This window comes from Eublepharis macularius, chromosome 4 (assembly GCF_028583425.1).
Source record: "Eublepharis macularius isolate TG4126 chromosome 4, MPM_Emac_v1.0, whole genome shotgun sequence".
Lineage (NCBI taxonomy): Eukaryota > Metazoa > Chordata > Lepidosauria > Squamata > Eublepharidae > Eublepharis > Eublepharis macularius.
In genome coordinates, this window is record NC_072793.1 from 91321539 (window position 1) to 91344837 (window position 23299).

Genomic DNA, 23299 nt, shown 5'->3' on the forward strand with positions numbered 1-23299 from the left:
GCACAGCTGGCACAGCTCAGCCAGACTTTTCCCAGAGAGGGGCTGACAATGGAAGGAAAGGAGAGAAAGTAGAAGATGCAGTTTTAGCTAGTTGGTGGTAAAGAGGGAAGGAGTGTCTATCAGGGTATTCAAGGAAAGAAAAGAAGAAGGGAAAATGAGATCACCCCCCCTCCCCGCACAAGTCTTTGTGGGGCCCCTGCTTGTTTACTCTGATTATCAGTAGGTCTTCAAGGTCTTAAGCAGAGAAAGGTCTTTTCTAATGTCTTCTATCTGGAATGCTTAAATGGACATACCAGAGACTGAACCTGGAAGCTTCATGAGCAAAGCATGTGTTCTACCCACTAAGCCCTAGTCCTGCATAAACACTGAAGCAATGGAGGCAACAGCAGTAAAAGGACAGTGATATATACAAAGCTGAGAACCAGTTTGGTGTAGTGGTTAAGAGCGCGGGACTCTAATCTGGAGAGCCGGGTTTGATTCCCCACTCCTCCACTTGAAGCCAGCTGGGTAACCTTGGGCTAGTCACGGCTCTCTGGAGCTCTCTCAGCCCCACCCACCTCACAGGGTGTTTTGTTGTGGGGATAATAATGACACACTTAGTAAACCGCTCTGAGTGGGCATTAAGTTGTCCTGAGGGGCGGTATATAAATCGAATGTTATTGTTGTTGTTGTTGTTGTTACTGTTATCTGTTACTACTTCCTATGGAAACAGACATTAACTGTTCTGCAAATGTTTATATCACAAGCTCCTAAATCCCTGCACTTTTACTTCCAATGGAATTTTACTGGAAATAGAAGGGGGAGGGAATGGAGAAGATAAAAAAGAGATGGGGGGGGGGAGAGAAGGAAAAGTACAAATGACTGAAGATCAGCAATGGAGAAAGAAACTGGATCTTCTCCTACCAGGCTAGGTATATCCTTTGGAACCTATTCAGCCATGAGGGAATTGCTAAATAATAATTATAACAATCTGAAAAAATGAAAAAGCTAGCACAGCTGCCCTGTCTTGCCATGCTAGAATAGCCGGTCTCCCATTTCTGCACAGCCAGGAGAGCCGTTTGTATCAATTACATTCACTTTGGGTTCTGTATTTATTTATTTAGAACAATTCACTGGCTTATTCACAACATGCATGCAGTAATTTTTTTTTAAGAAGTTGGAATGTTTTATTTTCACAGCAGGGTAATCTGAAAGTGGTTAGAGCCAACAAAAAGATGCACTGCAATTCGCAGCAGCGTGTTGCTGCAGAGAAAGAACTTCCAAGTGGTCCTGACAAGATCTGAGGCCAAGATCTGTGGGGGTGGAGGATGGGAGATGGAAAGATCAAATACAGCAGCGATGGTTAGGAATGAAGAAGCAGCATTAAGTAAATGAAGACAGGTAGAAAGAGGGGCATACACCATCTGGAAAGGACATAAAATCTTTTTAACACTATCTGTTATAATCTTTTGCTTCTAGAACAGAATGGGAAATAGTCTATCAGAATGCAATCCTTCCAAGGGATATTTATTTAAATAATCCAAACTGTATATTGGATTAGACAACATTACTGAATTCATTCAGCTGAGGCAACAGAGCATCTTGCTGAAAAACCAAGCTAGGCTCTCTCAAGGTATTTATCAAAGTCACAAGTCCCATTTCTGGCAGGTTAATCAAGAAGCAATGGCATTTCATTTGCACATTAAGGGTTATACAGTCCTATTCTAAGGAGTTACATCCTTCTAAATCCATTGAAGTCAATGGGCTCAGAAGAATGTAACTCCATTTGGAATGGCACTCTTGATAAACAAAGAGTATTTAAAGAAAATAACACTACCCAAGCATGTTGTTGGTTCAAATACTTGGGAAAATGGATAAGCTAAATTCCTAACAGCTGGATGCAAAATCTAAGTAAAGCTGATTTGGGGATTAGTTAAAACGTTATATCCATGCTTTAGCACCAGTGGAAATCATTTAATTTGCTGATTTAACCATGTATTTAAAATATTTATATGCCCACCTTTCTTGTGAGTCTGTCTGGGTCCAAGGTGGGTAATGAAATACAAGCATCTGATCTTACACCACAGCAGCAAGGATATTCACTGCCAAGGACTCTCCCTGTGTCTGTCATCCTAATTTTGATTCTGTATTTTTCAATACGACAGGGAAAGAAAATACTGCAAAATTTCCAACGTCTCATTTCCCCATCATCCATATATGTGACAGTGTCTGCTATTTCTGCTTGGAAATCTCACCACCACCACCTCCAAATCAATAAGTGCAAGACTGAACTTCTCATCTTCCTTACCAAGGCTTCGTCTCCTTGATCATTTTCTATATTCATCAGCAACTATATCATCTGCCCTGTTAGCAAGGCACATTTTTAGGCTTTGCCTGTGTTTTAGTCCCTGTACGTAACTTGTCACCAAACCATTTTAGTTCTCTCTATACACTACTATGAACAGCCCACAAAAACTTGTGCTGGAATAAAAATTGGTGGATGCCACAAGATTTCAGTTTATTTCTGCTGCAGCAGACTAAGATGTAGTAACCAAAGTTTCCCACCTCCACACAGGGAAGCCTGGCTAAAATCCTCTACAACAAGGGAGAGGGGCTCAGACATGCAGTCCAAGGGGACACGAGTGGGTTCAAAGCACACACACACAGAATGAGGCTGCGGGCAATCCAATTATACTGTGAAACATACCCTGTGGTAGTACAGCACCTTCTGCCCCAAAACAATGGTGTCCCTGGCATGGGACAAAGGACTGGGAAGTAGAGGTGGGCACGGACCGCATTACGGACCTAATTTCGTCACGAACTTACCCAGTTCGTGCTTCGCGAACACACGGGCCGTGGGCTTGTGTTTTTCTCACGAAAGCGCCGGACATTGGGGCTTTCTGTCCGTGTATCCGTTGGCCCGTCATGCCAGGATTCCCGCTCAAACAATTTCCTCGGCAGCAGTGTGGAGCCACCTTCCCTGTTTGGAACACACCAATCTTATCCCAGGAAACCTTGATTGGCAGCTCTGTCCGCCAATCAAGAGATTGTCAGAGATCACAGCCTTTCTGCATAAAAGACAAAGTGCGCGAAGAGCCGCTCCATTTTGCTGGTGCGGGGACGCGAGTTAGCTTAGCAACTGCTTGCTGTGGGGAAGGGTTTTTTTTTTATGAGAGTGCGGCTTGTGCTTTGGGGCTTGGGGCTTCTGCTGCAAGAGAGCTTTCTCTTTTCTCCATTCCTGTTTAATTTTTTTCTCCTCGTCTCTATTCTAGAGCACTTTAAAAAAATCCTTTTACTGCACTATTGGGTTACTCTGATTTCTTTCTGCGTTTTGAGTCCTTGGGTTCTTCTCGGACTTAATCCCCCCTCCCCCCCCATCTCTTCCTTTTTCCTTCTTCTGCATAAAAGACAAAGCGCGCGAAGAGCCGCTCCATTTTGCTGGCGCGGGGACGCGAGTTAGCTTAGCGACTGCTTGCTGTGGGGAAGGGGGGGTTTTTTTTGTGATAGCGTGGCTTGTGCTTTGGGGTTTGGGGCTACTGCTGCAAGAGAGCTTTCTCTTTTCTCCATTCCTGTTTAATTTTTTTCTCCTCATTAGCACTTAAAAAAAATCCTTTTACTGCACTATTGGGTTACTCTGATTTCTTTCTGCGTTTTGAGTCCTTGGGTTCTTCTCGGACTTAATCCCCCCTCCCCCCCCAAATCTCTTCCTTTTTTCTGGGTTGCCGGTGGGTTCTATTGTGCTGTGACGCCACCCCACTCACAGACGCACAGTGGGTGCAAGGTAGCTTTGGGTGTTGTCTGCTTGAGTTCTTGCCTTCATTCCCCCACTTTTTTTTTGGCTGCTGATGAGATGCAAGGGGAGGAAGACTGCTATTAGGCTCTGTGAAACACCTACTCTCTGATGACCGGCAGCACGTTTTGGGGGGCTCTCTCTGCTTCACTCCTTTCAAAGCCTTTTTAGTGGGTGACTTGGGGGGACATTTCCAGCCTGGCTTTTGAGGTGCAGGGGGAAAACTGCTACTGGCCTCTGTGAAACACCTACTCTCGGGGAGCACTGGCAGCATGTTTGGGGGGGCTCTGTCTGCTTCACTCCTTTCAAAGCCTTTTCACTCCCTCAATAGTGGGTGACTTGGGGGGACATTTCCAGCCTGGCTTTTGAGGTGCAGGGGGAGATTGCTACTGGCCTCTGTGAAACACCTACTCTCGGGGAGCACTGGCAGCACGTTTGGGGGGGGCTCTGTCTGCTTCTCTCCTTTCAAAGCCTTTTTCACTCCCTCAATAGTGGGTGACTTGGGGGGACATTTCCAGCCTGGCGTTTGAGGTGCAGGGGGAGATTGCTACTGGCCTCTGTGAAACACCTACTCTCGGGGAGCACTGGCAGCACGTTTTGGGGGGGGCTCTGTCTGCTTCTCTCCTTTCAAAGCCTTTCACTCCCTCAATAGTGGGTGACTTGGGCGGACATTTCCGCCTGGCTTTTGAGGTGCAGGGGGAGATTGCTACTGGCCTCTGTGAAACACCTACTCTCGGGGAGCACTGGCAGCACGTTTTGGGGGGCTCTCTGCTTCACTCCTTTCAAAGCCTATCACTCCCTCAATAGTGGGTGACTTGGGGGGACATTTCCTGTCTGGCGTTTGAGGTGCAGGGGGGAGACTGCTACTGGCCTCTGTGAAACACCTACTCTCTGGTGACCGGCAGCACGTTTGGGGGGGGGGGCTCTCTGCTTCACTCCTTTCAAAGCCTTTCACTCCTTCAATAGTGGGTAACTTGGGGGGACATTTCCTGCCTGGCTTTTGAGGTGCAGGGGGAGACTGCTACTGGCCTCTGTGAAACACCTACTCTCTGGTGACTGGCAGCTCGCTTTGGGCGGGCTCTCTCTGCTTCACTCCTTTCAAAGCCTCTCTAGAGTGTCTTTTGTGGTGCATTCTTCCCTCAACTGGGGTCCAGCTGGGTGCCACTTGGCTCTGCCCTACCCTGCTCCAAGCTTTTGGGGCTCTCTGCTTCATTTAAAATTCTCACTTGTTTGTAGAGATCTTTTCTCATAGCACCATGAGGGTTGGAAAGAGGAACAAGAGTGGTCGTGGTGGGAAGAATTGCAAAGGTTGTCCTGGGTGCCCATCGGTGCCCAGTACAAGTGGCACCAGGGACAGGGAGACCTCAGAGGCAGCACCTCGTTCTACAGATTTGCTCTTGGGGATCAAGGAGCAGGCAGAAGAGCTCTTAGCATTGCCCACTGAGGATCAGCTGCCAACACTCTCCGTGGATCGATCTCAGGGGGCACCAGAGGGTCCGGCAGAAACATCCAGCTCCTTCCCATCCCAACCTCCTGTGGCTTCCCCTGCCTGCACTCCACTCGCCCGGCCCAGCCGCACACTTCAACCATTAAGGCTTTGTCCTCCTCCTGAGCCACAGATTCCTGGTGTCCGTTTTAACCCCACACTTTGGCGGCACTTCCGGACCATCCCAAACGATCCGTGTTCGGTGCGTTGCCAGGTATGCAATGCCATGGTGCGTAGGGGTGTGGACCCCCAACACCTGTCGTCCAGTGTCCTCCGCAGGCATCTTCAGAGACATCACCCAAGCCTGCTGGCTCAAGAAAAGCCATCAAGCAGTGGGGTGAAGAGGGCTGCTGAGCAGGGAGAAGGGCAAGTGGAACAGGAGTCCACCCCTATTAAGGCTCACACCCCTGAGAGGGCTGTGGGTGGGAGTGGAACTTCTAAGCAGGCTACCCTTCAGGAACTTGTTCCCTCTGGTTTGTCCCTGCCAAGCAAAAGATTCAGGGGGAAAGCTCAGGAGGCGGGAACTCGTGTACTGGCTGAGATGATAGCCCTGGATGGACTCCTTTTGTCTGTGTTGGAGGGTGTGGGCTTTCGCAGGGCAATGCGTCATTTTGTACCCTGGTTCACGACGCCCTCGCGGCGGACTGTTGGCCGGCGAGTCTTGCCCGCCATCTACAACGGTGTGGCAGAGATGGTCAGGAACCAGCTGGCAAGAGCAAGAGGGCGGACTGTGCACTTCACAGCAGATCTGTGGGGCAGCCGTCATCACGGCTACCTCACCATCACTGCCCACTGGTGGCAACCGGAGGACCTCCAGAACACCGCGGTCAAATTGGGGGCCCGAGAGGAGGCGCCACCCCTGCCGGTGGGCTACAGAGTGGTTCTGCTCCAGGCACGGGGGATGGATGTGGATCAGAATGGGAAGAACATTGCCACTGTGCTGAAGGGTTCACTGAGGGACTGGTTGTCCCCAGGCGATGCTGTCCGTGGCTACATGGTCACGGACGCTGGTAGAAACATGCTGGTGGCCGTGAATGAGGCATCCCTGGAGGGCATTGTCTGTCTGGCCCATAAGCTGCACCTGGTCGTGGGGGATGCTCTCGGGTTGGGTAGCATGGTAAAGCCCAGCTGGGACCAGGGAACATTGGAGATGCGCAACCTCTTGGATGGCTTTCGTCGTCTTGGCACCCACTTTTCTCGCAGCATTAAGTCTGCCCGACAGCTGCACAAGAAGCAGGGGGAGGGGGGAGATCCAGAGCACGAGCTCTTCCAGGACATGGCAACCCATTGGAACTCCACCTACATGATGATAGCTCGTCTGGTGGAGCGAAGACATGTGTTGCAAGATATCATGTCCTCAACGCCCATCATGCATGCAGGAAATGTGCTCAGCATCAGCTCTGTGGACTGGCTAGTCCTCTCCCAAATGGTGCGTATCCTCAAGCCATTTCGGGACACCACTGATCTCCTCTCTTCTTACCAGTCCAGCCTGGGGCAAGCCATCCCCCTGATTTGTGGGCTGGACCGGGCACTGGCCAAAGAACTGGAGCGGGGGGAAACCCTTCCAAGTGTCAGGGCCTTGGTGAAGAGGTTGCAGGCAGGAGTGGCCGCCCGCTTGCATCCTCTCTGCAAACAGTGGCCGTACAGAATGGCCTGCCTGTGTGATCCACGCATGAAGGGCGCCATTGCCATGCACCAATGTGAGCTAGAACGATGGAAGAAGGAGCTTCGCAAAGAGGTTTGCAGGTTTCAGGCTAAAAGACACGGCCAGAGGGAAGAGGGCACGGAAGAGGGGCTGGTGGCTGAGGAGCCGGAGGAGGAGGAGGAGGGGGGGAAGTGGCAGAGGATGAGCCTGGCGCTTCAGCCCATGAGAGCCCACCACACTCCAACTACTGGTCCTCAGTGCTGAACTGGGAGGTTGTTGGCATGAGGAAGGACAGGATGGCACCTGCAGAGGACTCAGCAGAGGTGATGGTGCGGGAGTACCTTGCCAAGACGCCAGAGTCCCCTGAATCCAATCCCCTGGAGTACTGGGCATGTAAATCTGCCATCTGGCCAGACCTCTCGTCTGTGGCCATGAATTTCCTCTCCTGCCCTCCCACCAGTGTCCAGAGTGAGCAGGTGTTCTCCCACCTGGGAGACATCCTCCGTCCCCACCGCTCACGCCTGGATCCCACCCTAGTGGATCAATTGGCATTTATCAAGATCAACCTCCCCCTGCTGGGGCATCCTTCCCTGGACCTTGGGGACCCGGAATCTTGGCTCTGACAAGCCCCAGTCTCTCTCTGCACCAATGGCAGGTTGCTTCACCTTAAGTCAGGCTCCAGAGAACCCCCAGTCCATGTTAGGAAGCCCTCCTGAACTCATCCATTCTTCCCAACCACAGCTGCCTTCCCTCTCTGCTCCAGACTTTCTCACCTCTAAGCCTCTCCCTTCATAATCTCTTATGTCCTGCTGCAACCTAACAGAAAATCCAAGATCCATCATTTCAATACCCACTCTCTCAGTAGATCCTCTGTCCTGAAGGAGCAGGTTATAAGTCTGGTTTTCTGGACCATCAGTCTGACCCAGCATCTCCTCTCTGTCCTTTCTTGTTGTGGCCTTCTTCAATTTCATTATTTTGTGCAAGTTCAATTTTCAAGTGCTCTGATCAGGTCATGCTCAGATCTGTGGTGGTCCCCACATCACAGGGGCAGGGCCTTCCCAAGTGTGGAGGCCAGTTTCAGCAGAATGCAGGGCATGTGCAAGGAGGGGTGAGGCCAGGCCACCATCAAAAGACACCTCTCCGATGTGGCGGCCGCCCTCTCCCCACTCACCCCCAACCGGGGCCAGTGAGGGGGGCCCCCGTAGGGAGGGTGTGGCCACCATCAATACCCACCTCTCCCACGTGGTGGCTGCCCTCTCGCCAGCCACTCAAACCCCAACCCGCATATCCATCCTTTGCCAATGCCACCACGTTCAGTAAAGTGGGTTTGTTCGGCAACCATCCTGCTCCCACGAGCACAAGGGCCCCTCTGAGGGTCAATCCCCAAAGTCCAGTGACAAGTAGGACAGTGGCCCAGGTCAGCTTGCTTGATAGCAAGCAAGCTGACACACCACGTCATTGAGGTGGGACTCGTTGTCCACTTCCCAAAGAGGCCCCTTCTGAACAGGGTAGCATGAGTTTCCTTCCCTCAAGGTGTGGAAGACATCCTTTCCCTCCCTCGCGTGCTTTCCATTCCAGCAAGGGGCCTTTGAATTGCTGCATGATCTCCTGTTGCGGAGTTGGCTTTCACTCAAGTCCATCCATTCATTTCCCATCATGGAGATGCCCCAGGAAGGGCATCTCTTGTTGATGCAGCCCCATGTAGGTGGGTTTTGTGGGCAGCCACCTCTCCTGGACAGGAGCACAAGTCTCCCTCCTTCCCCCAAGGGCGGGTAAGGGTCAGTCAGAATAGGGGAGGGGAAATTGTTGTTTTTCTCTTTGGAAAAGTGCTAATCAAGGAGTGTTACATGAGAACCTTTGGTGGGGAAAGTCGCCTGAAGTGAAAATGTGTGGGAAAACAAGGCCTTTTCTGACCCGAACCAGTTCGCGAACCGATTCGCGAACCGGGCCTGGTCCATCAAAAGTTCGTGGACCGTGGACTGTGGAAGCCCACGAACCCCGAACCAGCGGTCCGTAGGAAAATGCCGGTCCGTGCCCACCTCTACTGGGAAGCTGTCTCCAATGTGAGACAATAAAACTGAGAAAGTTTGATTGTGCCTTCCTGAGAGGAACTACAGGTATAAAAAGATGATTGATGATCCACAATGGCTGGATGGGTGAGGCTATAATAAGAGGCTGGATAAGGATAGGATTGGAAGGGTGTGTGAATGGATTCATTCAAGTGCTTCTGGAGACCTCCATTGTTCTATGGTTTTACACATCTCTGGGGGGTGGGGCTGAGAGCTAGTCTTATCTCACTGCTCCCATTCCAGTACTTTTTCTTTTCCTGCCTACTCAGGCAGCTTGCCTGTGTTTTAAACACATGAGGAAACAGGCTTATGATGTTGCCATATTCATAAGCCTTCTTAATATCGTGAGGGCAAGTCTGACCACTAATAGCACCACTGTATTTTTCTACCAGAAGACACTATGTGAAATTTGTGGAACAAACCACACCAAAAAGAAAGCTTGTTTTCAATCTGCTATAGGCTGCTCCATTATTTGCTTCCAAGCTGCAGTGCTTTTTAAAAAGACTTTAAAAAAATTATCCTCCAACTGTCCATTTTCCAGGTTTCTCCCCCCACTTTGCACTGATCTTTCCAAACCCTGTCTTGCTGTGTTTTTTGAAAGAATGCAGTTCAATCACATTTGCATGTCATCTGGATGGGAAGGTGAGCATTTTCAGAGGTCCCACCAACACATTCTTTCTTCCATCAACCTCTTGCAGCCATCATTTTCCCCACCATGGTACTGTAGACCAGGGAGGAGGGCTTTTTAAAACTGATAATTGCTATTTCACAACAGTGCAGTAATGGTACAGTACTCTATGCCCATGATTTACTACTTCCTCTGCATTCCCAGCTTTTGTTTTTTTAAAACTAGGTTTTTTATCCATTTCCATTAAGCAGATACAAGGGGCAGTTTTTGTTCAGATTTCCTTGAAAGGAATGGGGGAGGAAGCTGCAAGCAGTGCAAGAATTCACAGATCAACTGATAGTGTTGCCAGCTCCAGGTTGGGAAATTCCTGGAGATTTTGTGGTTGGAGCCTGGAAAGGGCAGGTTTTGGAGAGGGGAGGGACCTCAGCAGGATATAATGCCATACAGTCAACTATCTGAAGCTGCCATTTTCTCCCAGGGAACTGATCTCTATAGCTTGGAAATCAGTTGTAATTCCAGGAGATCTCCAGCCACGCCCTGGAGGCTGGCAACCACCCCATAGATCATGTGGATGCTCCATTCCATAGCTGCATATGTTTCTACATTCACAGCAGTAATGAAAGCAACATGGATGGTGAGTGGATGTAGCCATTGTACGTTTTGCATTTCTGTTTACGTCAAGGGTGATTACAAATGCTTCACCACATGAAAATTAAGTATGAGAATCCCCATGTGAGAACAATGTTACTTCAAAAGGGTATGCAGGAATAGTCCTTCACTATACATATTTCTTTTATTAATATTTTATTTAATGTAATTAAACTAATATCAATGAATCCAGAGGTACCAGCCTGTCATGTCGCCAGCCTTGATCAGGCCACCATCACTCACTTGTGTGGTAGGACCATGCCCCACCAGTGAGAGTGGCAGAAAGGGTCCAGGGCCACAGACTGCAGGGAAGCCTCCTGGCCACAAAGGGGCAGAAACAGGTCTTGGGGTTCCTGGTTCAGTCAATGCATCAAAGCCCAGCTGCAAGGCAGTCCAACAGACTGTAGGGAGGAAGTCCCACAGGACCAAGAAGAGGGAGGCGGGAACTGCAGGGAGCTATTTAAGCACCATCAGAGGTTGAAGAGGAGGCTGCCAGCTTGACTCCTTTCCTAGGCAGTGCAAGCCAGAGATAAATAGGAGAAGGAAGCGACAGCTGATTAGAGGAGGGGTAATAGGGATGAGTTTGAACCTCTTCCCTCCCAACCTGAGGCCTTCCCACAAGAAGGGAGGAGTAGGTGGAACCTGCTAGTGCATGGCATCATGCCCCTGCCACACAAGACAATAGTATGAGTTTAATTCTTTTTCAAAAGTAAGCAAATCCTCATTAACACAGCTGCTGTCAGGTGCTCAGGATCTCCTGTCATACCCCTGCAGCTGAAGCTCATGCTGTTGTAGTGATTCTGTCACTGGGGTGGGAAACTGAGAACAGGAAAGTGGTTGGTTGTTGTGGGTTTTCCGGGCTGTATTGCCATGGTCTTGGCAATACAGTCCGGAAAACCCACAACAACCATCGTTCTTCGGCCGTGAAAGCCTTCGACAATACAGGAAAGTGGTTGTTGATTCCTGCTGTAATCTCTCTGGCCTTGAGAAGTCTATGAACCCCATAGCCTGTTTTCCTGCTTCCAGCGTTGAGGACTGAAAGGAGGGGGGGTAGCTGCGGGGAACCTTTACCTGCTTTAGGCTTGTCTGTAGCTGCCAGTCCTAGCAAGGATGGTGTAAGAGCATGAAACTGGCATCTTATCAATAAAGAACTTTAACTCCCAAAGTGAAGTCTGTTGAGAGTTGTCTGGCATCCTTATACAGCTGCTACATTGACAGTATTTGTTGACTAACACTCTTAGCATGTCTAACAGCGCTCCAGAATATAATAAAGGGACACCTTCTGGTCCAATAATGAGACTGATTTGTTCCCTCCCATAAATATTTAAAGAATGTCAACATATTAACTATATTGTGCAAACTATTCTGCTATGGTTTGTAATGATTGATTATTCCAATATTTTGTCAGCAGAATTTGTGCTAATACCAAATATTTCCAATGAGATCTATTTTTAAAGCACATATAGCTTTGAGTAACCTAGAAGGACTGGCAGGCATTTGCTATAAAGAATTCATTATAATCTATCTGCAACACAATGATTTAAGTGATTGTCTCCTAATCCTATTTCAACATTGGGCACTGTGACTTAAAAGACTTTCTCTAATATAACAAATCCACGACAAATTGAACTCATCTCTGTATGTTCCCCTTTTCAATTAGTGATCTAACCATAGCATAAAACCCATATAAGAGATCCAGAATAGCCTCAAAATTCTTAGAGGAGGTTCTGTCCAGTCTGCAAGCAATAAGAAACTCTAGCTGAATTTGTTTCAAAGCTACTACCAGGTTTTTTTGTCTATTTCATTTTCTTTATTTAAACTATACACTATAAGCAATAACATAAAGTTATAAACAATAAACATAGAAGATAAGAAAAACACAACATTCTAAAAGGAAGACACACTAACAATACATAAACAAAACAAAACGATCCTAAAAACTAAACTACAGGTTGAGTTCCGATTTCTCTGCAACAAATATGTATAATTACTAACGTCTCACTTATTATAAGTTAAATATAAGAGCCCTCTTTTTTCCATTGTTCATAATTCTTAATCCATAAATCCAGATATCATCAAATCCTTATTATCCATTTTATGTAAAAAGTCTATAAAAGCTACTACCAGATTCATGTTCAGTAAAATCATAAGCAATGACATTGGGTCAGATTTTTCCCCCCATGGATTTTTGTTCCCATGACGTTCTTGTTGCTGTTTCACTTCTGACTCAGCATATGTGACAAGACCCAAGATAGATTTCATACTTACTTAGTTCCTGGAAGTTTCACTGGCATGGGTGGTTGTTCTTCCTGTGTGTGTCCTCTTTCAACTTTCAAAGCTGCTTGGCAACATGGTTTCTCCTTCAATAGCAGAAAGTCTTGCACGCAGCAGTTAATCAGATATTTTGATAGGTCCAAATAAAAAGTATTAGATGTTTTTGAATTCTTTCCATGGACCAACACAACTACCCACAATGTTGTCTACTTAGGGAAATACTACATTTAGCCATCCAAGAATGAGATTCTGCCAGAAGAGGAAGATGTTCTCCTGTCTTACGTTGCTCATGAGGGTTATATGCTCTCAGTCCTCTTAAGTATGCTCCCATGTTTAGATTGACTTGCAACCTATCACTTCATACAAAACTGACTTTGCTAAAGCCAGTGTGGTTTAGTGGTTTGAGTGACAGGCTAGGACCTGGGCAACCCAGGTTCAAATCCCCACTCTGCCAAGGAAACTCGCTGTGTCGCCTTGGGCCAGTCACACACTCTCAGCCTAAGCTACTTCACAACAACTCAGGACAACTTAATACCACACTCAGAGTGGTTAGAGCGGTTATTATTATCCTCACAACAATCACCCTGTGAGGTGGGTGGGGATGAGAGAGCTCCAAGAAGCTGAAGCTGTGACTGACACAAGGTCATCCAGTTGGCTTCAAGTAGAGGAGTGGGGAATCAAACCTGGTTCTCCAGGTCAGAGTGCTGCCGCCACTCTTAACCACTACACCAAACTGGTATAGGACGATCATATTTTTCTGCCTTCATTTTTGGCTCCTTCCTCATGAGCCCCTTGTGCAACTTGAAACCTGAATTGCACCCATCCCAATATAATCCAGTTACATCTGCAACGTCTCCAGCTACCCATTTTAAAGTCATTTACAAACTGCAGAAAGAATGATGTTTTCCATTATGCCTGTAATATTTTTCTCTCTCCTCCTTTTTAATCCTCTATTTTGTTTTTTGAACCTAATATAAAGCATGATTTAAGAACTCTGAGCCTTGAAGATCTGAGCTCGCTATTTTGGCTTCTCCTATTAAAAAGGTTTTACTGTTGTTTTTTTATTCCCCACCCTCATGGATCAAGCTGGCTATCTACAATTTTGTTGCTTACATGACTTTATCTTCAGCAAATCATAACAACACTTAACCAAAACAAAACGAGCAACACCATAACTGGCCACTTCAGTTTAGTGTTTGCTCATACAAGAGGCAAAGAAAGCAGTGTCTACCAGTCTATCTGGTCATGATTGCAATGGAGAAAAAAATAACTGGAATGCTAACATGTGGAGAAGAGTAGAGAATGGATCTATTGCAAACTGGTATTTTCACTAGGATGCATTATGATGTTTTCGAAAAGCAGAGATCAGCATTGGGCTTGAAATATGCATTATAACCTAGAATAACTCAGTAGTCTTGTTTTTCTGTGTTAATACCATCATCTGTTCTCTGGGTAGGTTCTTTCTTTGTTTATTTGTCCAATTGTGAGTCAACAAATGCTCATTTTTCCTCTGATTTTGTATTCTTCTGTGATCCCTTGATAACAAATAGGTCTCTGACTGAACAGAGCAGTATCAGATATTACGTGTAATCCGCCAACATACAATGACATTGTCCTTTCTAATCTCCCTCAGGCAAAGTAAAAACTTGTTTTGGCTCTCCGAGTTCAAGTTCAGTATGATATGTGGTAGCTTCTTGTTATCCAAAAGTGTACTGGGAGGTTTTGCACTTCCATTGTAGCAAGATACAGCAAATTAAGGGGCTGATTCCTAAATTCAGCCTTGTAAAGGGTTTTGGAATCTCTGTTTTTGAACATATAATTGAGCACTCAGGGACAGATTCCCACCTTGATCTCTGCTTTTCTTTGGGAGTAACCCCATTGATTTCACTGACTGACAAATAGTGCAATTGTAAACAGAGTTATACCTTTCTAAGTATCAAGTCACTGGTCTGCACTGTAACATATTAACCATCACAAGTGACAGTGGAGAAATGTAAGAAATGTACCCTTTAATGATCTAAGCTATGATCTAAGCTTTTTCTTTCTAAGAAGAGACACTTTCAAGTCTACTCTGCAGAAAGCTACAAAATCCCCAATACATGTTCTAAGTCAGATTCCTCCCGCCCCCCCCCCCCCGCCATTTTCAGATAACAGATTTTGATGTTCAAAATTTTTTTTTTTACCATTTTGAATCATATTTTATAGCTGTTTGTAGATATAGGCATAGCTTTCAGCTGAAGCAGAGTGTGGTAACCCCATTGTACTTTACAGAAGTACAAAAGTAAAGTACGGACCAGTAACTGTTTTAACTTTATGGATCAGTAACTGATTAAAGAACAGAAAGTATAAGATAGGAAACTGGAATACCTGGAATACCATATCACAGTAACATTGAGACTAGACTACTGTAATGCACTCTACATAGGTCTCCTCTTGAAATCAACTGAGGGTCAAGCTACAAGTGACGAATGACACTTGAATGGCAAGTGGATTGAGTGGAGGGCAAGTGAACAGAGAGAAATAAACTTGTCGTTCAAGTGTCATTCGTCACTTGTAGCTTGGCCCTCAGAGACTTCAATTGGTGCAGAACGCCACCGCTCAGTTATTATTAGGTGCTAGAAGGAGTATGCATATCACTCTCTTTCTGCAGCCACTCCATTAACTATCAATCAGATACCGGACTCAATTCAATGTTTTAACTATCACATACATCATGGCCTTGGTCCCTTGTATCTGTACAACTGCCTCTCTATTGCCATGGCAGCTTCACACATCTGAACAAGGCCTTCTGTAGGTGCCACCCTGTAAATGGGCAAAATCAAGAACTGCCTGTACATATGCATTCTTTGTTGTAGCCCCCACCTTATGGAATGGCCCGCCTGATGAGGTCAGGAAGGACTAACAATAAAAAAAGTTTCATCGAGGGACGTAAGCAGTGGTGTCCTCCCATGAATCTGATATCTGAAGTGATAAACTACCAAGTTTATGGATGACACTAAATTATTTAGGATGGTGAAAATTCCAACAGACAATGAAGAGTTCCAAAAGGATCCTTCAAAACTGGGTAATGGGCAAGATCTCTTTCCTGATTATTTTCTTTTAGAGGTGACCACTGTGTGTGTATATATGTGTGTATATAAAGCTGAGAATTTTCTTCCTAATCCATACTACACAATTAAACTCATATGTCTACTGTTCAGCCACCCAGGTTGCTGAGATCCACTAGCTCTTCTTTACACACCTTCTTTGGAATTTTATTGCTCAGAGTATTTCCATGTCATCATCAAACATGACTCCAGCAGTATTCTCCCTCAATTTCAAATCATTTATGAATGAGAGCCAGTGTGGTGTAGTGGTTAAGAGTTGTCAAACTATGATCTAGGAGAACCCAGAATTGAATCCCAACTCTACCATGGAAGATCACTGGATGACTTTGGGCCAGTCACACGCTCTCAGTCTAACCACAAGGTTGTTGTGAGGATAAAATTGAGGAGAGGAATATTATATAAGCCACTTTGGGTCCCCATTGAGGAGAAATGTGGGATGTGGATGAAGTATATAAATAAGTTAAATAGCACTAGTAAAAAATCAGGTCTTTGAAGGATTCCCATTGTCTACTCCCCAATGGAAAAACTATTCATACTTTAGAACATTTGCAAGAGACACACAACCTAAGGGCCTCTTTACCATTGTGATACAGGAGTTGCTGCAGCATGTGCCCCTTTTATGCTGCTCTGGAAGACGTGAACTACACGGACAAAGCCTACAATACAGCTCCTTCATCCACAGTAAGTGCAGCAGTGATTGCATGAGAAGATTGCATGGTCTGGCTCTTTAACGTTACTGGAGTAGGATGGGTAGTCCACATGCTGCAGCATCTTTCTTACACTAAATGACTCTTAAGAACAATTTTTGGCCCTAAAAACAAAAAGCCATAGATGTGTGGGGCACCTGTGACCTGTGCCTGCCACTTGGAGCTGTCTTTGTGTCTCGCTTTCTCATCTGTCTTCTCTGTTCCCTTCTATCTGCTCCTACTGAGTGGGATCACTTGCTCAGTCTGTGCTTAGAATCACCCTGTCATCCCCCTATCTTGACACGTGCATCATTCTCCCTTATTTGCCCACCAGTTAAGATATGCCTCCCAAGCCCTGCTGTCTGTGCCCCTACCTTCAGAGGTGAGGCAGGTGACAACTTAGAGACAGGGCACTTTCTGAGGTGGCACCTCACCTTTGGAGTGCCCTCCCTCTTGAAGCTCACCTGGTACCTACTTTAAAGTCTGTTAGGCACTGGGCCAAAACGTATCTTTTTACCCAGGCTTTTCATTAGGGGTTTTGTCTTTTCAGCTATTCCATCATCTGCTTTTGATCTGAGGTCTGTTTTAATGGCTTGTTTTGTTTTTACATTGAGTGGGGATTTTATTTGTAAGCCAAGCCACCTTCAGCAGAAATCTGGAGAGACAGCATTAAAATTTCTTGAATACAATAAATTAATCAACTTTCATTCTGATTTTTATTGTTTGACCTCCTTCAAGCCTTGCAGTAGTGTTTCATCACCACCCTGTCACAGACCTCGAATACTGGTGCGTAGATCATTATTCTGAATTGGCATTTTGGTCTTCCGAAGCACTTAAGGCTATAGTTTCCTGGACAGCTTTGCTTGGGCTAGAACCAGCATTAACATCCAGGCCAGCAAGTCTATGCCCAAGGATGTAATTCCCTACACTGGATCTACAGGCTATAGGTGAATATGGGCTCTGCTTGTGAAGTACAGCCATAGATGTGCGAGGAGAATGTGCGCGTCTGATAATGCAGTAACAACCTTCGTAAGATTCTAAGCATGGTTTCTGTTTCATATTCCCCTTACGCTTCAGCTGAGGTTTCATTCCCTTGTTAAATCATCTGGAATGATCAGCTCTGAAAGTGCCTTGGTGCTCACTGCTGTTTCTTTGCTCATGCTTGTAGCATGCCATGTTTGGGATTCAGTATTAAGATGAGGGTCAGATGGCCCCATTATGATGATCATCAGTTTGGCACATGTAGGCCTTATGATTCAAAGGATCACACCTCATCAGGAGTAAACTGGGAAGCTGACATAGCCTTAGATCAAGGCAAGTAGCCCCAATGGGGCTACAAGCTAGAGCTGCAAGGGGGGGGCACTTCCCTTGTGCTATTTTGACACAAGGAAAAGGTTTGAAGGGGAGAGAGGAGCCCCTCTTCCCCTGCAGAGGCATTCTTAGGCTTTTGGGGTTCTCCTTTATTTTTTAACTGTTGTATGGCTGTGGAAACCTGAGGTGGGTTTGAGGAACCCAGACCCAACTCTTTAAAAGCCTGCATGTCTAGAGAGACCCAATGGGAAATTCACCTGTACATTAAATGGCCAGTCTACCCTGTACCTCATTACTATCACTCTCTGTTTTCCTACTCGAGTCAATGTAGATTTGAATCAGTCTGCCTGTGGACACGAATGGAAGTTAGGGGTGATCCATCTTTAAATGTGTTTCAGTCTGCGTACCATCTAAAATCAACATCTAAAGTCCTGGTTTGCTTGCCTCCACCTTCTGAAAATGAGGAGACCTTTGGCTACAGAACACTCCCCCCCCCATTACTCTGGAGCCTAGTCTAATTTGCCACTGTTATTTGCTTGGGCATCCTGTTAAATTACTGTGTTTGTGGAAAGTTTTGCTGAAATGGTTTTACCACTGAAGCGGTCTGACTGTTTTCACAACCACACGGAGTTTGCTCTACCTGCTGCTTTTTTACTGTGTTGTTTTTATTAATATATTACTGACAGCTGTTTTTTCCTGGTTGTGATGTATTTGGAATTATTTATTAGAAACTTTATACTCTTTATCAGAAACTTTATACTCTTTATAATCTAAGCAAACTATAAACATAACAGGGCATTTTAATTGTGTGATGATTATGCTGAATATTGACCTGAACACATTTTAGAAGCAAAAAGGTTTTGAATATATGCATGTATACATTGAGATTAGGGATATATATCCAAATAAATAATTTTTTTAAAAAGTTGAGGACATGGCAGATTTTACACCTTTCTGATAAACAACCCTAGGAGAGAAAAACATATTACAATGAGCCAGTAAAGCAGATAGCAAATGTTTTTCCCCCTACTGGCTTAATACCTTAGGGAGACTCAAATGTCCCTTCTGACTAATGACTACATCAGCAGTCCCTTGAATACTTATATATTATTTATTCCTTCGTTCTGCTCCTCATTCAATCCAACCCTCTCTTCTCCCCAGCTCTCAGAAACCCTGGGAAGGAGGCAGGGACAGGAAATGAGAGGTTTTGATTACAAAAGTCCCACTCCAGGAGTGCAAATGAATGGTCCACCACGGGCAACCAGATGGCAAAGGCACAGGTTCACACACTCAGCTCTCTTTTATCGAAGTCCTGTCCATCAAATTTTGGGGCCGTAGACATGTTCCAAGAGGAGCTCGAGAGCAGGGCAAGCAAAGGGCGGTGAGTTCACTGAAAAAAGGGGTATCTCTCCGGAGGCGAAAACAAAAAAGCACCTTATTGCAGCATAGCCATAGCCCACCAGTCGATGCCAGACGGGGCTAGCGCTATTGGACTAGTCGGACTAGTACTTGGCACGGGGCTACGGTTTCCACAGCCTTCATCCTTCCCCACAACAGAAACTGCCCCTGCATCACCCTTCCCGTTTGAATCAATGGCTTTGCTCTCTCGCCTCCCGCCCCAACCGCTCCACTTCGGGATTCCCCCGGCAGCCAGCAATTAAAAGGCTGCAAAGTGTCACTCTCCCCTCGCCGCTCCCCCCTCCACCCCGCGCCCTCCCCTTTATCTTTCCGACACATCTGCTCGCTCTCCAGGAAGGGATGGCTCGCCCAGCGTCCCGGCGAGCTTGAGCCTTTGCCGAGCCGACCGCTCTGCCCCTGTCACTGGAAGGAAACAATGGTCTGCAGCCCACCGCCAATGTATAGATAAGGCGCTAGCTCCCTGCCGGGCGTGAAACGACTATTTTTAGAAAGCCCTGCAATTTTTTTTTCCTCTCCCTTTGCAAAGCTAGGAGTGGAAGAGCCGTGCAAGGAAAGAAAAGCCAAGGCACCGCTGCGATCCCCCCTGGCGGAGCTACCCGGGTGGCTAGCCCAGCAGGAGCTTCCCAGTGCCAGGCGCCCAGGTGGGTATGGCTCTTTGTTTCGTCGCCCTGCCTGCCTGCCCGCCCGCCCGCCTCCTCTTTCCACCCGTCCCTCTTTCTTCGCCTGTGGCCCGCTTAGGCCCAACTGCTCTGCTGCAGAAAAGAGAAAAGCGTGCCTAACCCCCTCGGGGCTGGGCGTGCCCCCGCCGCAGGCTCCGCTCTGCGATCACGCCGCGGGTTTCGCTCCAGCCGCCGCCTCCTCCCTGCCGCCGATCAGATGGGGGGGCCTGGGGGCGGGGGGGGGGGAATCCAGACGCAGGTGGGAAGCGACGCCGCTTTTCTAGGTTCTGCTCTCCGGCAGCGGCATGAAATGGCCTAACGGTCTTGTTCGAAGAGCCGAGCTGCTCTGCCTTCCTTTCGCTCGCCACCCACCCCCTCGAGCTTTGCAGCCTGCAGTGCTGTGCAATGGAGCAGCAGCTTCGGGTTGCTTTCATTTATGTTTTCACAGGCGCGCCAGCCTAGTCATGGAAGCTTCTGCAAGCCTCCCATTTCCTCTCTCTCCCCCTCCCAGCTCCTATTAATAGCAGGAGGGCTTTTGTCTTTTGCTTTGCATCCTTTAATTATTCCCGTGACTGGGATGGGGCAGGGAGTGGAGAAGGAGAGCCTGCGGGAGGGGGACCGAGCCGCCTTGTATTCTCTTATATAATCAGGGTAATAAAAGAACAACTGCTGGGCAATCTGGCGGCAGCTTGGTGGGTGTGGGATGCCACGGGATTCCCCCACGCGCAGACACACGCCCCCAGCTCCAGCCCCGTCTCGTTGCCTTGCCACACACAGGCTGGCTCACGGGCCTGCAGCGGGGAAAGCAAGGTCAGCGGATACCTGAGGCCCTGCAGTCGATTTTTTTGTTGACACCTTCTCTCAGGAGTCAAATGGGAATGTCTGGAAGGGTCTCTTGAACGGAACCAGCAAGGGACTCTGGACCTAAGTATCCTGAGGAAAAAAATAGGCTGATCTTTGAGATATTTACAGATCTCAGAGCATTCTGGGTTTGTTTGGCTATATTGCATCCTGAAAAGGAAATACATTTCAGTTTTCAGTTGCGTGTTTGGTTATGCATTAAGGTTATACAGATACTGAAACAGATGGCTGATACCTAAAGTGGTATAAAGTGGTATTTCTCTCACTTCTTAGTGCTCTCAACTTTGTTGTCACACAATCAGCTCTGTCTACTGTGCAACATGCATACAATAAGCAAACCAACAGGTGCAAACTCAAAGTCAGTAACTCCAGGAGACAGACTGAATTGCTTAGTAGCAGTTGCAAATCCACACACAGCCTTTTCACCTTAGCAATTTACATTGGGGCATCTTTGAACAACAGCAACAACTCTTTATTTGGTTCATAGCAATGATGTGAGGAGTGTTCACAGTGACATTGAATGCAAACAGCTTACCCTTTTAAACATTCTCTTGCATTAAGGGGAGATAAGACACCAAAAGGGTGGAGGAAGATCTTTTCCTATTCTTTAATTATGCTGCTATATGATCAAAATACAACTCCAGCCAGATCAGATGAAACATTGCTAGGTTTCTGATCTGGTTTTCGGGCGTACCTTTCTCTACTGGCTCCCTAGATTAACTCCCTAGTTACTCAGAGTTGTTAAGGCTGTTGATCTGATAGTCACTGAATGATGGTTTTGCTGATGTCTGCATCTTTGTCTTCAGCATTTTAAATACAGGAATAGAGGGGGGGGGAGCTGATAAAAGGATAGTAACAAAATAGGGCACCAAATTGACTAAACATCCTGGAATTTTGTAAACATTGGGTATTTCTTTACTCTTGAAAATGAAACAGGACAGACCCATCTGTTTAATCCGTGTATGGAATCCAAGTTATTTGAACACCTGGTGCTTTACAGAACCTGAACTACTCTGTCATTTTATTTGGACTGTTGATGTTTCTGCTGATGTTAACAGGCCAACTGGAGAGAGAAAGTGTGGGAAGACCTGTGGATATTTTCTAGAGTACATAAAATATGTTATGCAGTGTTGCCTTAGAGACAGATGACAGCTGGTGTGATCTTAATAAGTCAGCTGTCCATTTGTACGCATAGAGAAACAATATGCTGTAAATTGGTAGTTTTCAACTTCCTACCATAACCCTTTCCAAGGAACATCCTTGCTGTAGAACCCATATACATTATAGGGGATTCTGAGACATATTTTAGGGTCACAATTGGTTCACATGGAACAGTGACTGGGCATACTGAGTCTTGTCTTGCATGAACCAGTGTAGAACATTTCCTGTACTCTCCTCCAGCTATGCATGGCAAGGGAAAGCAATTAATGGTGGGCAAGATACCTTTCAGAAGATCTTACCTGTATTACTTGGTCTTCTTATTGAAGAATTCCTGGTAAGCTTCCAAGGATTCAGAGTTCCCCGAAATGAACACCACTGCTTTACTTAGTAAGATGGAATAGCATTTTTGCTTGAAGGACAGGGAGATTTTACTCTAGAGAAAAAAGGTATCCCAATGCCAGCAAATCATGGTGCCCTAAAATCACCATCTACCCCCCCCCCCCCACCCATACAGAGTTGGTTCGGTTGAAATCAGTGGGCTTAGAGTGGCATGACTTTGCACTTCATAGAGTTTGAGGCATTGTGCCATTCCAAGAATATTGATGGCAGCAGAGTTTCTGGCACAGATGGAGTCAGAGATGTGGAAGCCAAATTAAAACAAGTAAAGGAGTTCCTGACTCTTCTTTGGTTGCAGCTGGGTGTTTGCTTCTTCGATTGCCATGAGCTCTGACATTAGTATTGAAATGATCTCAGCTAGATAGAGCTGTTAACACCTGAGAGAGTTAGATGAGAAATTGAGTTCATACCTTAACTCTTCATAGTGTTCATTTGGAGCAGTTTGCAGTGAAGCAAGCTGAGTAGCTAGCTGAGCAAACTAAGAGGATTTCTCATAGATTTTTACATGAGAAAAAGGAGAAAAGTGTCAGATTGTTAGATTGTTTTGGTTGCACTACAGTGGCACCTGGAGATTCCACTGAGCTGGACAATGACAATGAAGAGACACAATCCTTGCACTGGGAAACTCATGAGCTGAATAACTGAGGCTGAAATAGTTGTTCAGACATACAGCAAATCAGTGGCAGAGATGGGAATAAAGTCCAGGTTTCTTGATTCTCAAATCATCCTTCCCAGTGATGAGCTCAAGTGCACCATCAGCTTCCGTTAAGAGGCAGTGAACTGCACAGTACAATCTAGAGTCACAATTCAACCACAGATACGCTCTTGGATGCACACTGATCTCAATGGGAGTGAGTTATGCATGTTCTTAGCTCATTGCTACTAAAGAGATTTGCATTATAATCTTATGCATGTTTTCTCAGCAGGCCTCATTTTACTCAGTGGGGCTTATTTCTGAGTAGGTTGCCTAGGATTGCCGCCTTGTGTGCTTAATTTTGGTGGGATCATGTATTTATTTTTTCCCCAACTTTGTTATTACTGTGAGAAGTCAAAATACTGAAAACATAATTTTGTGGCATATTTCAGACCCAAATACTCCAATAAATAAAAATAACAACAATACCAATTCTTTTCCCCAAGCAATTTTTTTTTCTGTCACACAGTACAAAATACTACTCTA

The 23299-nt window shown here is 46.3% G+C and overlaps 1 protein-coding gene across 1 annotated transcript in view; it reads left to right on the forward strand.

Moving 5' to 3' along the window:
- The first annotated feature begins 19549 nt into the window (after positions 1-19549).
- CPLX2 (complexin 2) overlaps positions 19550-23299 on the forward strand; it is a 165926-nt gene continuing 162176 nt past the window's right edge. Inside the window, exon 1 of the mRNA XM_054976138.1 lies at positions 19550-19683. The gene's annotated coding sequence lies outside the window, so the exon portion shown is untranslated. The remainder of the gene's footprint in view (positions 19684-23299) is intronic.